Here is a 9,313-nt window from a genome sequence, read left to right as displayed (position 1 = left end):
TGCCAAGTAAAAGCAAACATCATAGCTGTATGGAAAGCAAAGATCAATTTGGCAAGAAAACTGAACTGGAAATGCATCTGGAACCTCAAGAAGGAAAAGAGCCATTGCGAGCTTAATCACAGTGATAATTTAATACTTCACTTTAGCGGCCTGACTGATCAGTTAATTCACATTGGCAAAGGAAGAATGAATATGTCAGCAATACATAAGCAAGTATACAATGTAAAGAAACAATATAAATATGCCATACATGACAAGGGTTTCACAGATAAAGTAAAATTAGCAGCAAATAACATTACTCATACTAGACAGAAACTCTTTAAATGTACTAGTCATGAAAAACATTTTACACAGAAGTCAAGAGTAGCAAAACATCAATATACACACAATGGTCTGAAATCTTTTAAGTGTGCTACATGTGGAAAGGGGTTTACATGGACGGATGCCATGGTAAGCCATCAGTATACACATACTTAGCATACAACTGAGAACTGGGAAATAAGGTAAAAGGAACTGAAAGTCTGCCAAAAAAAGAGGAAGTAGATACATTTTGGAGAAGTATCTATGGATATCCTGTGGAACATAACAAAGATGCTAAATGGATAGAAGAAGTAAAAGAAAGAATAAGAAGTTTAAAGGTAGAGGATATGAAATGGGATGAAATAACAGCCAGAAAGATTGAAACAAAGTTGAGAAAAGCCTCTAAATGGAAAACCCCAGGCCCAGATCAGATGCTGTTCCTAACTTTTGGCTTAAAGTATTAACTTCTTTGCATGAGGATTTAGCCATGAGTAAGAACTATTTATATGTGCACCCCAAACACACACCGCATTGGTTAACAACAGGAAAAACAATGCTCTCACTTGAGTCAATCTGCAAGCTACCCTAAAAATTATAGACCAATAACTTGTCTTCCAACGACGTATAAACTATACATGGGAATTGATGCCAGCAGAGTTTATAGTCATTTAGAATAAACCTCAATTATGGCAGTAGAACAAAAGGGCAATAAAAGAAAGTCATATGGAACAAAGGATCATTTGTTGCTAAACAAAGTTATAGTGCAGAACTGTAAGAAGGGGAAGAATCTAAGTATGGCATGGATTGACTACAAAAAAACATTTGATAGTATCCCACATTCATGGATAAAAGAGTGCTTAAAAATGTATAAGATACACCCTACACTGGTTGACTACATTACGGTAACCATGAAACAGTGGCAGATCACTTTGCAATTAAGCCATGATAAACGACATAGTATTATTCCAGGGATAAAAATTCAAAGGAGGATATTCCCGGGTGACTCTCTGTCACCGCTGCTATTCTGCCTTCCCTTAATCCATTAAGCTGTCTACTTAACAGCTTACATCATGGCTATAATTTGGCTCCTAGAAAACAACAAAGTCTAATGACTTCTCATCTTCTCTTTGTCAATGATTTAAAACTGTATAGCCCATCAGATGAGGAACTGAAAGCATAGCTGCAGGTTGTCAAAACTTTTTCAGATGATATTGGAATGTCATTTGGTCTTGATAAATGTGCAAAAGCAACCTTTTAAAAAGGAAAACTGCAGCACCAGGAAAACATCAGTTTGGGGCAAGAATGTGATATAAAAGAACTTGAGTAAGAGGGGGTGTATAAATACTTGGGAACTGATGAAGGATCAGCAATGAAACATGAAACAATGCAAATAAAACTCAGTAAGAAGTACTTTAGAAGACTTAAATTAATCCTGAATCAACAGGGGTCCAGGAAAGTAAATAGTGTGGGAAGAAATAGCCAGGGAATTGTTATGGCTAGGCTTGTATAGGCCCTAGGGCTGATAGCCTAGTACCAACCTATGAACTATGAACATTGACATCTAGGAACAAGATCCAAGCTATAAATCAATTTGCTCTTCCTGTCCTAACTTATAGTTTTGGAGTGACTGACTGGCCCAAAAAGTGTTGGATAGATTGTATATTAAAACAAGAAGGATGCTCCATGCTTACCAAATAGTTTATAAAAGTCAGTGTATACCAAGATTATATATCACCCGTTCCGAAGGAGGGATGGGCCTCCTTGAAATTGATGATATGTATAGATCTGCAATCATGGGGCTTCACGCATATTTACTGACCTCACAAGATCCAAATGTAGTGAAAGTTTTGAAACATGAGGAGAATAAATCTAATGTGATGTCTCTGCTTAATTTAGCAGAAGCATATTGACGTCAAGCAGGAATGGAAATAAAACCAGAAGTGGATAAAAACCAGGCAGCTACTGAATGTGCCAAAAAACAAAAGAAAGAATATAAGGTTAAGGACCAGATGAGAAGGCAAGAAATGTGGTACAAACATAAATATAGTTGCAAGTATAGAAAACTTCTGGAAGAGCCTGATGTTGATCAAGAACGAATGCAGGAATGGTTAAGGAGAGGCAAATTCAAACCAAGAAATGAAAGGTTAATATTGGCAGCCCAAGATAGTGGGCTACGTACACTCTGCTTACAAAGTCAATTGAACATGTGGGAGAAACAGACATAGTTTTGTAAAATCAAATTGGAAACAGTCACACACCTTGTTGCTGGTTGCGACACACTAATGGCAGAGGGACTGTATACTGAAAGGCATAATAATGTGGCGAGACTGTTACGCTGGAGATTGTGCAGAAGTGGCAGAAAGTGGCAGAAAAACACTGGAAACATGAGCCACAAACAATCGTAGAAAATTATGAAGTTTATATCACATAGGATTACCCAATACCAACAGTTCAAAAGATAGATGCTAGAAAACCAGATATAGTGGTCCAAGAAAAGAAGACAATAGTAGCATTGACCATTGAAATCGCCAGACCCACTGACTACAGTGTCTTGCATACAGAGAGTCACAAAGTCATAAAATACCTGGATCTGCAGGCAGAAATGAGATCCATGTGGAAGAAAGATACCCAGACAGTCCCAATAATAGTAGGAGTAATGGGTCTTATAAAAAAGAATTCACAGTCATATTTAGATATGTTACCAGTTCATGTAACACCATATGAATTGCAGAATGAGTCATTATTGGGCACATTGTGGGTGCTGCAAACAGCACTTTTGGCTGATATCAAAGAGTGAAACAATACTAATTTCACAAACTTTAATCGTAGTCTGACTTAGGAATGGGGTCCATTCCCATCATGGTATTAGAAACCCAAAAGGCTTGGAGAAATTAAAAACAGCAGAAGCATACTTGGGAACTGATGAAGGATCAGCAATAAAACATGAACAAATGTGAATAAAACTCAGTAAGGAATACTTTAGAAGACTTAAATTAATCCTGAGAACAGCACTGACATCTAGGAAGAAGATCCAAGCTATGAATCAATTTGTGCTTCCTGTCCTAACGTACAGTTTTGGAGTGATTGACTGGCCCCAAAAATTGTTGAATAGATTACATATTAAAACAAGAAGGATGCTATATGCTCATCAGATGATTTATAAAAATCAGTGTATACCAAGATTATATATTCCCTGTTCCGAAGGAGGGATGGGCCTCCTTGAAACTGATTACATGTAGAGATCTGTAATGGTGGGACTCCACACATATCTACTAACCTCACAAGATCCAAATATTGTGAAAGTTTCAAAACATGCAGAGAATAAATCTAAGATGACGTCTCTGGTTAATTTAGCAGAAGCATATCGACGTCAAGCAGGAATGGAAATCAATCTATAAGTTGATAAAAAAAACAGGCAGCAATGGAATGTGCCAAAAAACAAAAAAAAAAGAATATAATGTGAAGGACCAGATGAGATGACAAGAAATGTGGAAAAAAACATAAATATAGTTACAAGTATAGAAAACTTCTGGAAGAACCTCATGTTGATCAAGAACGAATGCAGGAATGGTTAAGGAGAGGCGAATTCAAACCAAGAAATGAAAAGCTAATATTGGCAGCCCAAGATAGTGGGCTACGTACATGCTGGTTTACAAAGTCCATTAAACATGTGGGAGAAACAGACAAATGTAGGTTTTGTAAAACCGAACTGGAAACAGTCACACACCTTGTTGCTGGTTGTGACACACTAAGGGCAGAAGGACTGTATACTGAAAGGCATAATAATGTGGCGAGACTGTTGCACTGTGAATTTTGCAAACATTATGGTATCGAAATGGCTGAAAAATGCTGGAAACATGACCCACAAGGCATCATAGAAAATTATGAAGTTTATATCACATGGGATCAACTATTACCAACAGTTCAAAAGAAAGATGTTAGAAAACTGGATATAGTGGTCCAAGAAAAGAAGACAAAAGTAGCATTGATCATTGAAATCGCCACACCCAGTGACTATAGTGTCTTGTGTACAGAGAGACACAAAGTCATAAAACACCAAGATCTGCAGGCAGAAACAAGATCAATGTGGAAGAAAGATACCCAGACAATTCCAATAGTAGTAGGAGCAACAGGTCTTATAAAAAAGAATTTACAATCATATTTTGATATATTACTCATTTGTGTAACCCTGTACGAATTGCAGAAGGAGTTATTACGAGGCACATTGCGGGTGCTGCGAAGAGCACTTTTGGCTGACATCAAAGATTGAAACAATACTAATTTCATGAACTTTAATCATACTTTGACTTAGGAATGAGGTCCATTCCCGTCATGTTATTAGAAACCTAAAGATCTGGAGAAATTAGAAAAGTCAGAAACCATCCCAACATATGCAAACAAGCAGAATACATACAGGTGCAAATATAAAATGCTTTAATTCAAATGACTTCATCTCCACAGTCAAGCTCTACAACTAGAATATTCTAAAGACCATGCCACTAGATGCTGTAACCCATTTCAATAATACTTTCCTAAACATCCACAGACCTTACACGGTCAGGTCAAATCCTGCAGCCTGGTTAACAAAAGACACCAGGCAATTTCTTCTTCAAAGAAACAAAGCATGGAAAATGTGGTCCAAAAACAAAATCCAATTGAACTACCAGCACGTTAGATATTTAAGAAATCTTGCAAAAAAAGCTAATAAACAATTACAGAAAATCCTACTTCACCAGCCTTCAGTCAATACACCAAAACAATCCCAAGCTATTGCTGGTCCCCATAAACAAACTACAATACCCTGGGCAAACAACTACACTGACACTAACAACGAGTAAAAATCCAGACAATATAGCCAATCAGTTCAACTCCCACTTTATAAACTCAGTACTCTCTCTTATTAAACAAAGCTCTCCCACCACCCTCACTTTCCCAACCTCATCTAATAACAATACTATATCGTTCTCTTTCCAACCAGTCTCAACTAGCACCATAAAAATACCTACAAAAACCTCAAAACAACAACCTTAGCAGCAGACAACCTACTAAGAGAGTACCAAAAACTCACTTCTGAATTTCTATCCTTCCCTGTTTCTATGCTAATTAAGTCATCCATAACAGAAAACAATATCCCAGCCATCTGGAAGAAATCTTTCATAATTCCACTACACAAAGATGGAGATTCAAATTAACCAACTACAGACCCATAGTTATACTACCACCATTATCAAAAATATTAGAAAAATGTAAAACCACAAATAAGAAACAAAAAAGATATCCAAAGAAACACACGTAGACAGCAAACAGGATCCCAGTTTATTTATAAACTTTAGGACCTCGACTTAAACAGTATTCAAGAAGAATACACACAAGTACTAAAACATTCCCCTTAAATAATAACTACAATCAATCGATAAATCAATTAAAAAACAATTAAATCAAATACTTCCAATTAATTTCACAATTAAGACCATATGGAACCAGAGTATTATATTTAAGAATAAAGATTCTTTAAACAACAATTTATCTTTTAACATAATATCATCACCTAACGTACTACTACTACTATTAGAAAAATGTATCCTGTTCCAGATCCGTAAATACCTTACCTCAAATAATCTTCTCTCCATGACCCAACATGGTTTCCATCCCAGTTATAGTGCAATTACTGATCTTTTAAGCTTTACCAATGCTATCAACCACAATTGAAATAATGGCATCCTAGTATGAGCACTCTTCTTGGATATGTCAAAGGCCAACACAGTGTCCATCAAAAACTTGTCAGTGAACCCTCCTTCCTAGGTCTAAATAAATCTTCTCTCACCCAGTTTCATAGCTATTTTACAAAGAGACAACATCAGTAAACTGGGAACAACAGTTCTCCTCTTTCCTTCCTGTTACAGTTGGAGTCCCACGAGGATCAATACTAGCCCCACTTCTGTTTAATATATTTGTAAACAAACTCCATACTGCCACAAAAAAGCAAATATAATTCAGTATGCCAGTGATGCAACCCTCATCTGCTCGGCTCCAACAGTACAAATCCTCCAGGAAATCACACAAGAGTCTTTCTCATCTGTCGAATCCTGGCTAAGCACTGCAGGCCTTCTCCTAAATGTAAAAAAAAAGACTAAACTACTGCTCTATTTACCAAAATAGTATAATACTCAGAACACAATTTCCATATTGTCTCATCTTGACAATACAAAAACTGAAACCGTGACAAAAGCAAAATTACTTTGAGTAACCTTAGATGACAAATGCAATATGACCAATATATTCTCCAAACTATCAAAAACACATAGAAAAAAATAGGCTGCCTATATACAGCAAATCAGTATCTTACATTATCCACAAGAAAATCCATATCAACAACTTATCTGCTCCCATCTCTATTGTATACAGCACCTATCTTTACTAATCTCAACAATACCCTCAAGTCCAAATTTGATGCATGCTGTAATAAAATTGCAAGATTCACCAAGTAGTCATCTCATAAAACCCACCACTGCACACCCCTAAAGGACCTAAAGTGGCAAGATCTCCCAAATCAGATAATAATCAACATAATACTGCCCACAAACTTATCTACAAGCCAGATAGTTGCCCATCTCTAAACAGTATATTACCACCATATAGTAACAACAGAACAATACACTTGATTAATAAACCTCTCCTAGCTGTGACTAACTCAAAAAACAGTGCCGGAACTTTATAGTATTCTCACTGTCTCTCAAAGCTGGGGAATTACATCCCACTAGAGTTAAAGCTTACAGAAAGCAAAAACTGTTTTTAAAGTCTGATAAAACAACATCTGTAAGGCATCTGTTCTTGCTCTGCACATGGATAATTTCCCATGCAAAAGAAAATACAAGCTGGAATACCTATGACAAAAATGATAGCTGTTCTGTACTAAATTCCTGTATGATGATAATTACACTTTCCCTTCTATTATTACAAACATTTAACTGATTATATTTCTTAACTACCTACTTCTACGTAATCCTCATTCCCCTCATCATATCGCTTCTTATTAATTTCAGTCTAAATCCCTGTCTTTGCCTCCCCTTGTTTTTCTTTAAATTGCTGTCTGCTACATCCTTATACAAATGCATGGCTAATGTCTTATTTTCTTTTTTTTTCTGTAGTCACAAATTGCTCATAGGTTCATAGGCTGGTACTAGGCTATCGGCCCTAGGGCTTATACAAGCCTAGCCATAACAATTCCCTGGCTATTTCTTTCCACACTATTTACTTCCCTGGACCCCTGTCTAGCAGGGCAACTGACATGATCCCTGGGGTGAATTTCCTTTCTCCCATCCAATCATCAAGGTTCCTTTTGAAGAGGGCCAAGGAGGTGCTCTGCTTGACATGTATGGGCAGTCTATTCCAGAGTCTGGGGATTCTCTGGGTCAGGAACCTATCCCTCCAGCAGATTTGTTTATTGTGATGTCTAGATTTAGATCCCTGGAGTGTGTGGCTCTGAGGGATTGGGGTTTCTTTAAATGTAGCATGTCCAACAGCTCTGGGTTTGATATGGCCTTGTATGTTAAGCAGAGATAACCTCTGAGTAGACAATATGTCACAGAGTATAGCTGGAGTTTTTTAAGGCGGTCAGCATAAGGCATCTGCTTTAGGCCTGTGATTCTTTTAGTGAGGTATTTCTGTGGCCTTTCCAGTTGTTGCAGATGCCTTGAGAGGTCCATACCAAATAGGGTGTTGTATTCTATAATGGGTCTAATGAGGGATGAGTACAGTGGGACAATGACCTCCTTTTTTCTGGATTAAAAGCCCTTAGTGATGAGGTGTGCCATATAGAAGAATTTCCTGACTGTTGTGGTGATGTGGTTATTGAAGGTGAGACCACTGTCCACCTGTGTCCCTAAGTCTCTTATCACACTTTTGGTATTTAGTGTACTGCCATCTATGTAGTAATTCACGGGTACATGTTTTTTCCCAAAGGGGATAACTATACATTTCTTGGCATTGAGCTTGAGCCCATGGCTCTGGCACCAAGCATCTGTTTCTGTAAGGCCCTTTTGTATCCACATCATTTGGGGATTCAATAATGGCTCCCAGTTTGCAGTCATCTATGAACTTTGTTAGCCAGAGTCCCTTAGTGTTGGCCTGTACTTCAGAGAAGTAGATACCAAACAAGAGTGGTCCCAAGACTGAACCCTGAGGTACTCCACTTGTCACTTGTCTGGAACAGGATTTGGAGTCAGCTACTTTTACAGTGTGGGTTCTGTCAGTAAGCCAGTTGGCAACCCATCGAGTGACGTAGAGATTAATGCCCAGCTTAGTACGTTTATCTATGATTCCAGAGTGGGGGATAGTGTCAAAGGCCTTGGTGAGGTCCAGATAGGCTGTATGGACTGCCTTACCCTCATCGATGACTCTGGAGACTGATTCGAAGAAGTCAATCAAGTTCAGGAGACAGGATCGGCCCTTCATGAATCCAAACTGGGTGGGGTCCAGTGTTTGAAGGTTGCCAATATCTTTGTTTATAACTTCCATGATAATACATTCCATGGCCTTGCAGATCAGGCTCATCAGACTGATGGGGCGGTAGTTCCCAGGATCCAAGGTGGATCCCCCATGTGGAGTGGGATAATTGTAGCTGTATGACACTCAGTGGGCACAAAGCCTGAGGTGAGGGTATGATTAAACATGACACTTAGGTGAGGTGCCAGTTCATTTTGTAGTTCATGCAGTACACAGCCCAGGATGTCAACTGGTCCCATGGATGCTGTATTCTTAGCTTTGGAGAGTGCGTTATTTACCTGTGTGGCCATTATTACCGGAATTTGTCAATCTTCCGGTATTGAGATGGGCCATTTAGGGGGTGAGTGGGGGGTGAAGTTGGCACTGAATCGATCTGCCAGGATATTGGCAATATCCTTGGGATCAGTATATTTAATGCCATTCTGTTGTAGCTCAGAGCAGATCTGAACATTGCCATTTAGATTCTTGACATAGTTATAGAATGCCTTGTGGTTGTCTTTGGAATCTT

General features: G+C 38.2%; 1 protein-coding gene across 1 annotated transcript in view; it reads left to right on the top strand.

Annotated features, from left to right (window-relative positions):
* The window catches only part of HTR4 (5-hydroxytryptamine receptor 4), a 3,476,249-nt gene that overhangs the window by 2,311,689 nt on the left and 1,155,247 nt on the right, over positions 1-9,313 (top strand). The window lies entirely within an intron of this gene.

Source organism: Protopterus annectens, chromosome 4.part0, assembly GCF_019279795.1.
Source record: "Protopterus annectens isolate FY-2018-M chromosome 4.part0, PAN1.0, whole genome shotgun sequence".
NCBI classification, from domain to species: Eukaryota; Metazoa; Chordata; order Ceratodontiformes; family Protopteridae; genus Protopterus; species Protopterus annectens.
The sequence above is the reverse complement of the archived record's forward strand: the minus strand, read 5'-3'. Positions and strand labels throughout refer to the sequence as shown.